The sequence below is a fragment of the Schistocerca piceifrons genome, chromosome 4 (assembly GCF_021461385.2).
Source record: "Schistocerca piceifrons isolate TAMUIC-IGC-003096 chromosome 4, iqSchPice1.1, whole genome shotgun sequence".
Taxonomy (NCBI): domain Eukaryota; kingdom Metazoa; phylum Arthropoda; class Insecta; order Orthoptera; family Acrididae; genus Schistocerca; species Schistocerca piceifrons.
The window spans coordinates 302,449,443-302,465,646 of record NC_060141.1 but is presented as its reverse complement, the minus strand read 5'-3'; the positions used below and the strand labels follow the sequence as shown (position 1 = coordinate 302,465,646).

General features: G+C 42.1%; 1 protein-coding gene across 1 annotated transcript in view; it reads left to right on the top strand.

Moving 5' to 3' along the window:
• The first annotated feature begins 595 nt into the window (after window positions 1–595).
• Window positions 596–16,204, top strand: part of LOC124794776 (UDP-glycosyltransferase UGT5-like) — a 136,491-nt gene continuing 120,882 nt past the window's right edge. Inside the window, exon 1 of the mRNA XM_047258410.1 lies at window positions 596–737. The gene's annotated coding sequence lies outside the window, so the exon portion shown is untranslated. The remainder of the gene's footprint in view (window positions 738–16,204) is intronic.

The following is a 16,204-nucleotide window of genomic DNA, read 5'->3' as shown; positions in this document are numbered from 1 at the left end:
AAATTGGAGTGTAGCCCCTCTTCCTGTAGATAGCGTTTGCTAATTTGTTTCTCTGGAAGCTGTAATGATGAAAGCAATGTATTTTTAACGTTTTAAATTTTCATTTCCTTCAAAAACCTTTTATTCTAGCAGGCCTATCTATTTTTTTTCTGTAACAAACTCGGAATTTATATCTATGTTCTAACGCTCGGTTTCTGTGAGAAATTGTGGCCACGAAGTTGTCAGTTCAACATGCGCGTCGACAACAAAGTACTCGCGGTAGTAAATTACCTCACCACGCTTTGTATTCACACAGTTTAGAGCTAGCTGTTATCGTTAACAGCGCCCAGAATGTACGACAGCTTTAAGCGCTCAAGGGTCCAGAAAAAATTCCGAGTCTTCACTGACTTCACAAGCATTGAAACATTAAATTTATCTTAAGATTAATAGCTCTGAGGGGCGAAAGGAAAATGTGTCGTTGAGATTAGCCCAGTCAATTCAATCACGCATGCCTGTATTACCACATCTGTACTCTGCAGTCTGCAGACCTAGGTCAGAGATTCTACATGCAACGGCATGAGGAGCGTGGAATGAATGCTCCAGGGGTTGTATCTTCTCCGATTAACCGCTGCCTGCTTTGACAGCGAGAACGTCAGTACTCAGCGGGAGGCGCGGACAGCGAGGCTGTGGGTGTATGTGCATTGTATAGAATTGGATTTGTATAGTTTCCCGAACCCACACAGAACGAAGCTTGAAAGGTAGGCGTTACATTTGATAACCAAGTAATTTTATAAAAACAATGTCGTAATGAACAGTTTATTGTGACGTAAGAAACATTCAGGCCGCCGGCAGTGTGTTTTCGTGTTACCGTACTCGGAGCTGTGTGATAAAATCTACAGCGATGTTAACTTTATATTTGTAAAAATGTTGTACAGTATATTTCTTTCCATTTATGCGTTTCATATACTTAAAACTATCACGTCGCTTCATTAATGGTAGAATTAAAATAGTTTAAGTTGTATGAACGAACGAGTAACAGCTCCAGTGAGATACATAGGGCCTATACGTATTTAGCAAAAGTGATAAGACTGTTGGAATTTGTAACTTCAGTTGGTTGTAAAATGGTGTCACTGTAAGGAGTATGGACTCGCGCAGTGTCAAAAGATCTTCTCTTAGAAAACGGCTAAGAAACGTCTCACAAAATTGAAGAGATGAGAGTGACGTGCTCTCCCTGTAAATTAAAGTAAAACGAGAGATTTAAGTACAAAGTCTGCAGGTATTTAGATTAATTGATACAGGCAATGCAGAGCAACAGCGAAAGGGCAATTGGGTGACACAGGTGGCAGAGTTTTCAAGTTTAGCGGCAATGTGAGGAAGAAGTAATAGGACTGGATGTAAAGAAGCTATGTTATCTGTGCAGATTACGAACTATGGATGTAACTGTCATATACAGTATCCTATATGCAGTTGTACAAAACTTCATTTTTTTCTGTTGGCGAAGAGGAGGGATTGTGGTATTCTTTTATTATTTAGTAATTGGTAGTTCAGTTAGAGAAATATGGTTTTCTGCGTTGTTGACAGAGTGAAGGATTGTTGGAGGCTTAGTTCTAGCCCTGGATTTTTTCCTTGTGGTTTACAGAACTTCAGTTCTTGTCGTTAATTTTCTCCTATGACATGCAATATTCTATGCGATGTAGTTGTCTTATTATTACGAAGACTCCCGTGGCAACTGACAAGGAATAAGTAGGTAACAAATCAGATGCAAAGAAGTAACTTTTCATTACAATGATAAAAGAAAACTACCGTAATCACAATAAACAGCGTCTATCTGAAAAGCTTTTCCTTTCCAACTTATGTTGGAATTCGTTGATAAATCTCTTCCCACGAAAGTGAAGTAGTTTCAATAATGTGGTCATGGGTTTTGTTTCCCAAAATCTCGTTAAAAGGAATGCCAGGTGAAGGATATGCACAGTTTTCTTCGCTGACCAGCGCCTGTGCTCCGTCACTATCTCGTCGATGAGACGTGGAAACTTGGTCTTTATTATTGTTGAGCGGGGTAGGGAATCTTTGCTGATTGGTGACTTTTTGCAACTAACGCCTGTACATCGCCACAGTTTCGCTAATAAGTATATGTAGTACTTAAATGGTGTACAGCGGCGCTTAAAATTGTATTTTCGCCGTCTTGTTGTACAGGCTCTAAAGAGCAGAGTTTCGATGTCGTTGGCAGAGAGTGTAATTTCCGCCACTGGAAAAAAGAAAAAGATAGGACTATGGTAAGTTGTAATTTGAATATTATTTGTAAGTTGCATTAGACTTGTTCTATCAATATACAGTACGCTTTTAGTAGTGGCGTGTAATTAAAGCCTGGAAACCTATCGCTGATGTGAATCCTGCCGTCATAACTTGTTAAAAAAAAAAGCATAAAATGGAGACATCTAAATTTATATTCTATAAATGGTTAGTAGCGGAGGATATTTCGGTACCGCTATCAGCTCTTCATTATCATGGTCCATTCGCGATTGGCGCGCGGGAAGAACGACCGTCAGTAAATTTCCACATGAGCGAGAATTGACTTTTAACATCTTCGTCATTTTCTGAGAGGTTGTGTAAGAAACTGTTTCTTGTGCTTTGAAACGCACGTTCTCAAAATTTTAACGGTAAACGTCTCTGCGACGCAATGCACCTTTGATGGACGACACTATGTACAGGGCTATTTGTTTTTATTTTTGACGCAGGAGTACCGGGGCTACAGGCCCACCTCCCGCGGTCGAACTGAAGACGCGCAATAATAAAATACGTAATACTATATGCTGTGGGATTTAGGACGTGTTCAGTTTTGTGTTAAAAGTTGTGTACTTACGTGTAATTTATTTCAAAATAGTTCAAATGGCTCTGAGGTCATCAGTCCCCTAGACTTAGAACTACTTAAACCTAACTAACCTAAGAACATCACACGCATCCATGCCCGAGGCAGGATTTGAACCTGTTTCCTTAGAAATGCCAGCCATTCATCTTCATGAAGACTGTAGGACACTTGATTTTTACAACACCTTTGTTGTAAGGCCTGTCACTAGAGTTCGGAGAGCATCACTGTGACGTTCCTGTGTTCACTGATATAATTTGTGACAAGGCGCATGCCCTTCCTTGGATCCTCTCTACAAAGGTTAATTTAATACTTATATCTACATCACTGCTCTGCAATTCACATCCAGATGCATAGCAGAGGGTGTACTGCACCACTCTTTATCGATCGTCCCACTTTAACAGCACGTGGGAAAAATGAAAGCCTAAATATTTCCGTGTAAGTTCTGCTTCCTCTTATTTTATTACGATAGTCATTACTCCCTATGTAGCTCTGAGTCAACAAAATATTTTCGCATTCGGAGGAAGAGTTGGTGATAGAAATTTTGTGGAATGATCTCGTCGCAAAGAAAACGCCTTTGTTTTAATAATTGTCATCCCGGCTCCCGTATCATATCCGTGACACTGTTATTTCGCGATAATACAAAACGAGCTGTCCTTTAACTTCTTCGGTGTGCTCCGTCAATTCTATATGGTAAAACATATACCGCGTAGCTATACTCCAGAAGAGAGCGGACAAGCCTAATTTAGGCATTCTCTGTAGAAGACTTGCTGCATCTCGTACGTGTGCTGCCAATAAAACGCAGTCTTTGGTTCGTTTTCCCCACAACACATCGTAAGTGATGTTTCCAATTTAAGCTGTTCGTAACTGTAATTGTAACTGACTCGACAACGTTTAAATTTTGTATTATTTATCATGTAACCAAACTTAACGGATTCTTTATTCTCATGTGGAGGACGTCACACTTTTTATTGTTCTGCGGAGGGTCCGGAGAAAATGATTACGACATTTGAAAGGTAAGTTCCTTTGAAACGCGATTTGGCAGAGAGGGAAGAAGTTGATTCGATGTATGTCGAAGACGAGGCCACTTGTTTGCAGGAGGGTTTGAACGGTGGACTGCGAACACACAGCGCGTGGTGAATTGTCTGTGAACATGGCGCATAAAATTGTACATACTAAACATACTGCGTTGCTACCCACGCAAGATTACCTGTGTTCAGGAGGTGCTTCAAGGAGGTGCTTACCTGCCAGTAAGACTCGTTTGCTCTAGAATTTTTGCTCGCATGGAAGTGGTCAATGAATGGCTATGAAATATTCTGTGGACAGATGAGACCATCTCCATCTCAAAGGACATGTCTACACAGAATTGCAGAATATGGGCAACGGAAAATCAGCTCGCATTTTAACCGGCATCGCTACTTTCTGCGAAGATAACTTTGTGATGCGGGTGGAAGACATCTTTTATCGTAATTTTATAGAGGAGATTGATCCTGCGAGTCCTGTTACTTGTACCGTCACTGGTAAAGGCTGTGGTTCTTCTTCCCACCGACGTCGTTCCAATCGTTGAGCTGCGTGGAAGTGTGGACAGGATCATTTTGAAGCAAGGTAGCTTTCCTTCGCACATTGCACAGCCAGTGAAGCAGCTGCTGTAGAGGCATTGTGGAAACACTAGAATTACCTGCCGTCATGTCCCTTCAGCCTGGCCGTCCGGATCACCTGATCTTCATCCGTGCGACTTCTGGCTGTCGGGTTATCTTAAAGATACTGTCTTCAGTGCTCCGATTACAAACGTAGCCGAATTGAAGGCTAATGTTGCACAAAACGTCCTGAACGTGATCCCTGATACACTCAGATCTGTTGTGGAACATGCTGTTTATCGATTTCCCCTCGAGGCAGAAAACTGTGGATAGCAAACTGAAAATGTCTTACAGCAGTTCCACGACAATTACGTACCGATTTCCTTGGTTTTCTTCATCGTTTGCTGCAAGTGGAAAACATCTTTTGTCTCGCTCCCTTCTTAACTGTTGCCTCACTCTCATGCTCCTAGACGCTTCTACTCAAGTTATAGGTAAACTTTTGCCCCCAGTATATTAACCCTTCTAATTTCAAAATGTCAAAGGGAATATTCTAGTCAAGATTGTCAAAAGCTTTTTTCCTAAATCTACAAATGTTACAAAGATTTTCTTTCTTCAGTCTTTTAAATAAAATTGATAGATGCAGCTTTTAATGAGTAAAAAGACGCTGCACAAAAAATTCCACTCCTGAATAGGTATTGTAAAATCGACATTGGGTTTCGTGATTTGCCTTCTTCCGCCTTAGCATTTGACTGTGTCCACATCACTTGCTGGTGCATAGAGAAGCTTTTCGAACTTAGATGATTAACCGTTTCGTGTCCAAACTGTGGAAAACTGTACGGATTTAATATTTGGAGAGAATATACTAAAAGAAACTAAAAAAAGATTAGAGTATTTAGATATACTCATTTCAGTTTATGAACAAAACAAGTGAGGACTTACCAGCCTCGTCAGAATATATTATACCTGATCCGGTTATTTACTTTTCAGATAAGTAGTATCAGTTTATATTAACCGAAACAAAACGAAAGAAGATTATAAACATCAAAACACAATGTGTTTCCAAATAGAAGGGCCCTTACTAATTACGTAATGAACAACGCAGCAGTAAAACAGTCTATCGTTTTCTGTCCGCTGTGAGCAGAAATATTGAACCGTCAGCGCCAAAGGGTTTCCTGTGCTACAGCAAAGGTACGCAGACGTTCCGACAGGAAGAGAGCAGGCATAAACTCCACTCCATGCTGTTTGAGTCTCGTATTACATGGGACTTTACTCATCTGGCAGGAAAGTGTTTAGAATTATCTCTCTCGATGAGAAAATAGTGTTGGAAATATCAACAGTTTCTGTCTTGAATTGACTGAAAGAGCACACTAAACTCGATAAGCTCAAATTACTGCTAGTTAGAGCGGAGCTTTCAATAGAATACGAAAATACCATGTAGATATGAGTTGTAACGAGTTAAATGAACTGACTCTAGCTTCTCACTTCTGTTTTCTTTAATTCATATCTAGAAGTTGTTCAGGTTGTATAATGGATTATTAGTTCCTGTGCGGTCCAGCCACATTGTGACCACCGTCCATGTTCGTCGTCAACACACAATAACCACTCACAGACGATAGGTGACAGCACTAGCAATGGAGGCCAGAGGGTATATACAGCGTATTGAGGGACCCAGAATACAGTGAAGTCGTTATCGTAGATTTATGAGACCAAAAGGCATCATCATTGGGTTTAGGGCCAACGGAGGAAGCATTCCCAAAACGGCTAAGTCTGGAGGCTGTCCGCGTGCCGCCGTGGTTAAAGTACACTACTGGGCATTAAAATTGCTACACCACGAAGATGACGTGCTACAGAAACGAAATTTAACCGACAGGTAGAAGATGCTGTGATAAGCAAATAAGCTTTTCAGAGAATTCGCACAAGGTTGGCGCCGGTGGCGACACCTACAACGTGCTGACACGAGGAAAATTTCCAGCCGATTTCTCATACACAAACAACAGTTGACCGGCGTTGCCTGGTGAAACGTGGTTGTGATGCCTCGTGTAAGGAGGAGAAATGCGTACCTTCAGGTTTCCGACTTTGATAAAGGTCGGATTGTAGCCTATCGCGATGGCGGTTTATAGTATTGCGACATTGCTGCTCGCGTTGGTCGAGATCCAATGACTATTAGCAGAATATGGAATTGGTGAGTTCAGGAGGGTAATACGGAACGCCGCGATGGATCAACGGCCTCGTATCACTAGCAGTCGAGATGACAGGCATCTTATCCGCATGGCTGAAACGGATCGTGCAGCCACGTCCCGATCCCTGAGTCAACAGATGGGGACGTTTGCAAGACAACAACCATCTGCACGAACAGTTCGACGACGTTTGCAGCAGCATGGACTATCAGCTCGGAGTCCACGGCTGCGGTTATCCTTGATGCTGCATCGCAGACAGGAGCGCCTGCGATGGTGTACTCAACGACGAACCTGGGTGCACAATGGCAAAACGTCATTTTTTCGGATGAATTAGGTTCTGTTTACAGCATCGTGATGGTCGCATCCGTGTTTGGCGACATCGGAGTGAACGCACATTTGAAGTGTGTATTCGTTCATCGCCATTCTGACGTATCACCCGGCGTGATTGAATGGGGTGCCATTGGTTACACGTCTCGGTCACCTCTTGTTCGCATTGACGGCACTTTGAACAGTGGACGTTACATTTCAGATGCGTTACGACCCGTGGCTCTACCGTTCATTCGATCCCTGCGAAACCCTACATTTCAGCAGGATAATGCACGACCGCATGTTGCAGGTCCTGTACGGGCGTTTCTGGATACAGAAAATGTTCGACTGTTGCCCTGGCCAGAACATTCTCCAGATCTCTCACCAACTGAAAACGTCCGGTCAATGGTGGCCGAGCAACTGGCTCGTCACAATACGCCAGTCACTACTCTAGATGAACTGCGGTATCGTGTTGAAGCTGCATGGGCAGCTGTACCTGTACACGCCATCCAAGCTCTGTTTGACTCAATGCCCAGGCGTATCAAGGCCGTTATTACGGCCAGAGGTGGTTGTTCTGGGTACTGATTTCTCAGGATCTATGCACTCAAATTGCGTGAAAATGTAATAACATGTCAGTTCTAGTATAACATATTTATCCAATGAATTTCCGTTTATCATCTGCATTTCTTCTTGGTGTAGCAATTTTAATGGCCAGTAGTGTATATCACGCGTGACAATATGGCGCTATTCAAAACCGGTGCCGGGGCAACTGTGGCGCACTACAGGCCACAGATGACAGGAGGGGAAGACTGCGGAGACGTGTGCGGGAGAACTGACATGCAACTGTTTAGCAACTGCCCGCTCAGGTGAGCCAAGGGGCTACCAATAGTGTCTCTTAGACGACTGTTCAGTTGCTACATATGAACCTCCGCAGCAGGCGCCTGATTCGTGCACGCATGACTGCTGTTCGTCGGCGCCGAAGGCGAAGGCATCCAGTACTGCAACTGGACCTCCACTGAGTGGCTACAGGGGATCTTTTCAGATGAATCACGTTTTATGGACCATCGGCCAGATGGCCATTGGCTCGTTCGGCTTGAAATGTCTGAAAGCAAACACCCTGCAACAATCGTTCGAAGGGCGAGGTCGGAGGACGAAGCGTTATAATCCTCGTGATGTTTTCCCTGGGTGATCTCATCATTCCGAAAGGCACACAGGATCTGCGCGAGGATGTACATATGTTCATCCTCACATCCAATTCGTTTCTCCTCATCGCTATGGCATCTACCAGTAGGTCAGTGCCAACGTGTCTCACACTTCAGAATACATGCGTGGATTGAAGAGGAATGTACTCCCCTTGCCACCAAACTCCCCACATAAACCCAATAGAGAATCTGAGAGACCACTTCGATAGTACTTTACGTGTCATGGATGCTCGACAGACAAACCTAGCCCAGCAGGCCATGGCGCTGAAGTTGACATGGCCCCACATCCCTGTTGGTGCCTTCCAGAATCTCAATGACTTTCTTCCTGCTGCATAAGGTGAGTATTCAGGCTTTTGACAGGTTGTCACATTAATGACTGGGCTGTGATTTTTACTAGTCTTACCAGCGCTGGTAGAGCAATGGATAGTGTTGGCCTCACAAATTCAGATTCATGGGTTTAAACCCAGATGAATTCTTCACATTCAATATAACACTGCATGCCACACAAATATCTGCAGATTTAGAAAAAAGTTTGAAAGTGTTGGTTAGAAAACACACTTCGAAATCCTGAAGTCAAAGGGAAAAAAATACAGGGAGTGAAAGGTTGTCTCCAACTTGTACAGAAAAGACTACATTTTTAAGAGTTGGGGAACCTAGAAGGGTGGTGGTAACTATATTTACACTGTGCAAATCACTGAAGTGCGTGGAAGAGACGTCCCACTGTACGACGAAATAGGGTTTCTCCCTTTGTCTGCGTATGGAACACAGGAGATTGACTAAGTAAATACCTCTCCCGCTCTCTAATTACGAATATTAAAATATTATATTCGCGATACCTACGGCAGCAGTACGTAGAGTGTGTAGTGTATTCCTAGATTTCTCACTAAATACTGATTTTTGAAACCTTTGTTCAGGCTTCGTGGGATGATTCTTTCTTCAAGCTTACGCCAGTTTAGGGTTTACATCATCTCCCGTTGATCACACCTCTGACCATTCGTCCTGCCCTTCGTTCTTTAGTACGATTTCACCTGTTAGTCCTATTAGATATGGGTCCCAGACACTGCGATAATGTTCTAGGATGAGTTACTCGAGAATTTTATAAACTGAGTGCATTTTTCAGTAACCTGTAAATGGACCAAACCCGTCCACCATCTGCTTACCTACAACTGAGCCCATGTGACCAGATCAGTTCATACCGCTACAAAATTCAATCTTAACTGATTGTTTTTGAGTCAATGGTATTGCACTTGTAGGTATGTTTTTGCACTTTTAGAAGTGTTCAGTTTTATATTTCTAAACATTTAAATAAAGCTACCGACCTCCCACAACTCTGAAACTTTATCAACGTCTGTCTGAATATTTATGCAGCCTATTCCAGATAGTACTTTCATCTGCAAAAAGCGAGAGGTTATTGGTGTCGTCTAAAGACTCTGACATAAAAGATGAACAGCTAGGGTCTCAATACACCTCCCTATTGTACACCTCAAGATCATAGTTTCTGTCTGACTTATCATCCAAGATAACATCTTATGTACTCCTACCAAGAAATCCTCTATCTGGTCACAAATGTCGTCCCTTATACTTTATGGGAATCAATGCTGGTTGACACGGAGGAAATAACTGTTAGAGGAGCGTCATTTCATTTGAGCTCAGAATCTTGTCTGAGATTCTAAAACAGTCACACCCGTTTACAAGAAGGGTAGTAGAAGTGGTCCGCAAAAGGACATTTCAAAACAAATGGTGTGGGATTTTAGTACATCCCATCAGCGACAAAGAAAGCTATATTACAAAGTTAAAGGTTTGAATGGGCACTGATGGCTGGTTATGAGTGTGATCTGTCGTGTGGTAAAACTGAAACCGTCTGCTAGTAATTCTGTTCCAGTAATAATTCGAGAAGAAAATGGTCGAAAATAATTGTCACTTGACATAACTACGGAGGGGACCACGATATGCAAAGTCGGCAAGACATTACACACCTAATCGGCGTGTTAGTGATGGGTGGTGCAGTATCCTCTCGAAACACTGAAGCAACGTTGGAACACTGGTACAGGCGTACAGTGCCTGTAATCAGAATTCGTCGGCATGACTTCAAAGAGACTGCAACAACTCAAATTCTAAGGCAGGAGCTAATAGGTGTGAATATTAACGAACCATCAGTTTAATAAGTCATGGTTGCAAAATAATGTCGCAAATTATTTACAGAAGAACGGAAAAACTGGTAAAGCAGATCTCGGGGAAGATTTGGGTTCTGGAGAAATGTACGAACATTGGCGGCAGTATTCACACTTTGATTTACTTCAGAAGATTGACTGGAGAAAGACAATTTGTGTTTATAGCATCTGTATAAGGGGTGATCAAAAAGTTCCCGTTTGAGGGCGTTTCTGCAGAGCATAAGCAACGTAGCGCGACTCCGATCCGGATAAAAAAGCATAGTCATGTAGGCAGGGTATTCGTATGGAATTCGTGTCTTTCTAACATGCATGCGGTAAATGCAGAAACGTGAACTATGGTGACGTTATAACCAAATGCATCCAAACAGGACCAACGTGCTGTTCTTTCCTTGGCTGCCGAAGGACGAATACCGCCAGACGTCCTTCGGAGAGTGAATATTGTGTATGCAGTTAACGCGACACGGCCGAGAAAGCTGTGACAAAGGGTGCTGCTGCTTCATGGTAACGCACGTTCCCATATTGAATTTGTAACGCAGAAGTTATCCCAACTCAAGTGGGATACAGTCGAGCACCCGCCCTGTAGTTGATCTCTCCCCATGCGATTATCACACATTCGGTCCCTTAAAAAGAGGTGTTGAAGGGTCGATGATTGCTGTCTAACGAGGAAATGCAGCTGGCAGTTCCGGACTTCTTCACGGTATTTTACCAAAGTGGTATCTTCACACTGATTAGCGCACAGATTCTGGACTGCATGGCCTTTGAACGGAAACTTTGATTTTCCCTTATAAATTTAGAGAAATCTTTTAACTGAATTGATTGAAATATACTCACTGAAATTCTGAAAGTAGGAGGGGCAAAATACAGGGAGAGCAACTTGTTTTTAAGTTATATAGAAAGCACACTGCAGTTACACGGTTCGAGGCATGAGAGCCAGTGATTGAGAAGGGAGTGGGACAGGGCAGTAGCCTATCTCCACGATTTTCAGTCTGTTGATTGACCGAGCAGCCAAGTAAATCAAAAGAAAAGAGGAATTTGGAAAAGGAATTAAAATTCAGGGAGAAGAAATAAAATTTTCGAGGTCTGGCGCTGACATCGTAATTGTCAGATTACGATGGACTTAAGAGCAGTTGAACGGAATGGATAGCGTCTTGAAAAGAGGTTGTAAGCGAAACAAAGTTAATAGGAGTAGAAGCGTTGTTATCTATCAGAAAAATGACTGCCTGAAGTGGAATTGATAGGAGTATTCGCAATAGCAAGAAAAGCATTTCTGAAAGTTAAATTTAACATCGTATCTAAAATTAAGCCCTTTTTGAATGTTATTTGTCTTGAGTGTGGACCTTGTACGGGAGAGACGTCAATGATAAACAGCTGAGACTAAAAGAAAATGGAAGACATTGAGATGTGCTGCAACAGGATAGTGATATATTAAATGGATGTATCGGATACCTAATGTGGAAGTTCTGAATCGAATCGGGGAGGAAAGAAATTTATAAAACAACTTGATTAACGGAAGGAATCGGTTAAGGACACATCCTGAGACAATGAGAAATGTAAGAAATTGTGGAGGGCAGGCACTGAGATCAAGGCTTCACTACAAACCGTTTCAAATGGTTGTAGAATTCAGTAGTTGTGCAGATATGAAGTCTTGTGCAGGATAGATTAGCATGGATGGCTGGACAAACCATTTTCCGAACTGAAAAACTACTATTACTGCTGCTGCTACGATGTGGACTACATGCCTATTTCAATATAAGATGCCTTATGGGTCCCACACACTATAATACCACTACTGTGTTGGTACTATCAGTTCAATACAAATATAAAGGGGGGTAAGAAACCAAAGAAACGCAATTACTCTGTAACTACCGAGTGCAGACAGCGAGTCCCTATTACCATAACATTCAGAAAATATCCCTGAACAAGCTCCGAAATGTTATTGGAGTCGGGTTTACCTTGTAACCTATAAGCAGATTAAATAAGTTCTGATAAGAATCAACCCTCTTTGTTGATACTGTTCTCAAGACTCGTTACTTGAGTGATGACAACCAACCAAAGTAAAATATTAGGTCAACATGCGAATCCCCTCGGAAGCAGTCTATGCCCTTTAGCGATAAAAGTCAGCCGCGGGGTGGAACATTCGTAAGACTTCACTGTTGTACCTGCAGCAGTCGCCTTGGGAGAGCTTTATAGCTTTGTTCCTCCGACTGTACTGCAGCTGACTGGAGCGGCTAGGTCGTCGCCCCTCCGCGGAACCGCATGCCAGACTTACCACGGGTTGCCTACCCGCAAGGTCGTGTGGCAAAGCCTTGGTTGTATTACGTGTGGTCGCGACTCGCGCGTATCCTCCGGGCTGCATGTTGAAACACCTGTCATTCAATGCTTCTGTCCAAAAGCGCGTCCTTCGATAGAATTTTGCGAAATATTGAAAAATAAAACTTTTTTAACCGGCACAACCTAAGCCACTGAAACCGAGTGATCTACCTGTATATTCTGCAAATCACTAAACTGCGCGATAGAGGATACTATTCATTGCAGCACTTTTTGCGGCATAGCACCTTTCCATTAGCGGATTGAACGAGGGAATAATGATTACTTAACTGCCTCTGTGTGCGCTGTAATTAGTGTAACCTTGTCTTTACGGTTCCTGCGTGAGAGATACATAGGGGGTTGAAATTCGTATTATTAGACTGCTCACGCAGTACTGGTTCTTGAATCTTTGCGGGGTAGGGGCGCCTTTGTTGAAGCGCCTACCAGTTCAGATTTTTCGGCACCTCCATGTCGCACTCCCTGGGGCAATCAAACCTGTGACCATCCGTCCTGCCTTTCTTACTGTAGTATTAAGTGTGCGGGCGCCACGCGCTGGAAAAATATTCTACGTTAGACTCCACGAATGTTTTGCAAGCAGTCTCTTTTGCAGACTGATTGCATTATCCCAATATCTTACCACCGAACTGAAGCCTACCGATTGTTTACATAGGATTGAGTCTGTCCGATCTATTTCATGTTCCCACAGACTGTTGGAGAAATGTTTTGCTATGAGTTCACTTATTCCGCTTGTGACTCATTGATATTTTAGCCATAGGGTACTAGGTATTTAAGTGTTCCGAAGTGCGCAGTTTTGTATTTCTGAACATTTAAAGCAAGTTGCCATTCTCTGAACCATTTCGAAATTTTACTAAGATCGGACTGAATCTCTCTGCAGCTACTGTCAGATAATAATTTATTATAGATAACATCTGCAAAACGTCTGAGGCTACTATTAACCTTGTTTGCAAGGTCAAATGAATGGCAAACAAGTTTGTGCGTCCATCATCCGCAGCAAGCATAAAAATATTCGTTTTGTAAATAGAACTATACAAGGACTCTTAAGAATATCCCGAGCTCAGAGAGGTCTCGAACAGAATGACCTACTCCGTGCCAACAAGGAAGGATTTAAAAAAAACTTCTGCCATGTGAAACAACTCTCGTTTTTCTCTCACGAAATCCTAAAACCCATGGTAAAAAGCAATCAGATGAAATATTTCGTGACTCCCAAAAAGCATTTGCCTCAGTATAACATCAATGCTTGCTTATGAAACCAACTTTGTGACTGGGTTGAGGGTTTCTTAGTAGGAAAGACGCAAGTTATCTTTGATGACGAGGCGTCGACAGATGTAGAAGTAACTTCGGGTGTGCCCAGGAAACTGCTGGAAACCTTGCTGCTCATTCGTTCCGTAAATAAAAAAGGTTTTTTCTTACTGCAGTTTGTTTCATACTTTTATTTGTTCGACGCGTTTCGGCCTTTAAGGTATCTTCAGTCGAATCTAGAATGATAGTTTTGTTTTGATATGCAATATTCGTAGATTATAAGTCTTATTTTTTTACGTAAATAAGTGATTACTTACTTATTCGAACTTCTGGCTGGTATCTGCGATTCCTCTTGTCTTCTCACATGCTGGAGGTCGAACTGTTATTTCATTACGAAACACTGGTTAAAAGCAGGTATGTATAAATTGCAGTGCAACACTTCTAATGGCGGATACGTAGGACAAATAGCCAGAATGTTTGATGTCATATACATAGAACACATGTGAGCCTGGAAGTATGGGACAAACCATTCCACATATGCAGAACACCTAAGAAAACAGTCACAGACCAACCTCTAAAGAAGACATAAAAATAAACAATAAGACACCTTCTAAGGCTGCCAGAAAATTATCACATACAAAAACCAAAACAGAAAACTCTGTTGCATGATAGAATATACAGAATAAACAAGTCACTGTCCACATGAATAGATGAAATAATAGACCACCACTCCAACAGATGATCATCGTGATAATACCGCCCAACCCCTTCCCCCCCACTCGTCCATTAACCCCTCCACAAAACATTCAAACAAAAACTCAAATCATCTAAACACCAAAACCTGCAATCACTCTCTGATAACCATTACATTCATATCCCACTTTCTACAAATCAATACCTTAAATCACAATTTCGGTAAACTGTACAGCTGTTGACAGAAGAATAATAGTGCACTACATCAATTGGCACAAAGAATATGAGAATTGTGCAGAAAAAGGTTCGTAATGTAAAAATTTGCTTGTTTCGTAAGTGAAGTTATAGTAAGACCTCCAGCATGTGCGCGGATGAGAGAAAATGCAGACGCCAGCCAAAAACTGGAATAACTGTAAGTAATCACTCACTTACGTAAAAAAAATAACATATGAACTGTTTCGTAATCTGCAAATATCGCATATCAAAACTATCTTCTACATTCGACTGAATATGCCTTAGTCAAAGGCGAAACGCGTCTGGAACAACTAAAATAAATTGGAAAAGAGCCTTTTTATTTACGAAACGAATGGCAATGTTTCCAACACACTTCATCTGTCGATGACTCCATCAAAGATAACTTGTTGTGTCCTCCCTACCAAGAAATCCAGTCCAGTCTCACATTTGGTTTCGTTCCCAAATGATCGTACTTTAGTTACCAAGCTTTGACGTAATACTTAGGCAAATGCTTTTACAGCGGGGGAGGGGGGGGGGGGGGGGGAGGACTGATAACCTCAGAAGTTAAGTCCCATAGTGTTCAGGGCCATTTGAACCATTTTTTTTGCTTTCACAGATTCAGAAATACTGCACCTACCTGATCACCTTTTGCCATGGCGTTTAGGATTTGTTTCAAATGACAGGACCTTTCGAAATTCTTTCTGGTTGGCTTGGAGTAGGTCATTCTGTTCAGGATCCCTCTTCAACCCCAGGATACTCTTGGAGTTCATATGTCTACATCTTCTACAGCTCCTCGCCTACTGTGCAATTCACACTTAAGTGGCTGGAAGAAGGTTCTGTCAACCATCTTCAGACTGTTTCTCTACAGTTCTACACTCTAACAGGGCGTGGGAAAAATTAACACTTAAATCTTTCTGTATGAGCTCTGATTTCTCTTATTTTGTTATGATCATGTCTATGTAGAGAGAAAGATGGTGAGTGAAATTTTGTGAATTTCTCCTCCTTTCATGAAGTAAAGGAGCGAGCTGAGTTTCGCAAGATCTGTTTGTGGAATTCATGTTGATCTTTATAGAAGTGATTTTCGTTCTCCAAAACCGTTATAATTCTTGAGCATGAAACATATCCCACAATTCTAAAATATTGCCGTCACTGATAAAGGTATATAATTATGTGCATCTGTCCCACGACCCTTCTTGAAACCGGGATTGACCTCCGCCTTTTTCCAGTCGCTAGGTATCCTTCGTTGCTCCAGCGACATACGATAAACTTCTGCTAGAAGGGGAGCGAATTCTTGCGCATAATCTTAAAGGTATCTAATCTGATACTACTGCCTTTTCACTGATAAATGATTGGATTACTTTTATATTCCACGATTGGTTTTCTTAATATCTGCCATTTCGACGTTCGTACAAGGATTGAAACCAACTTCCAGACC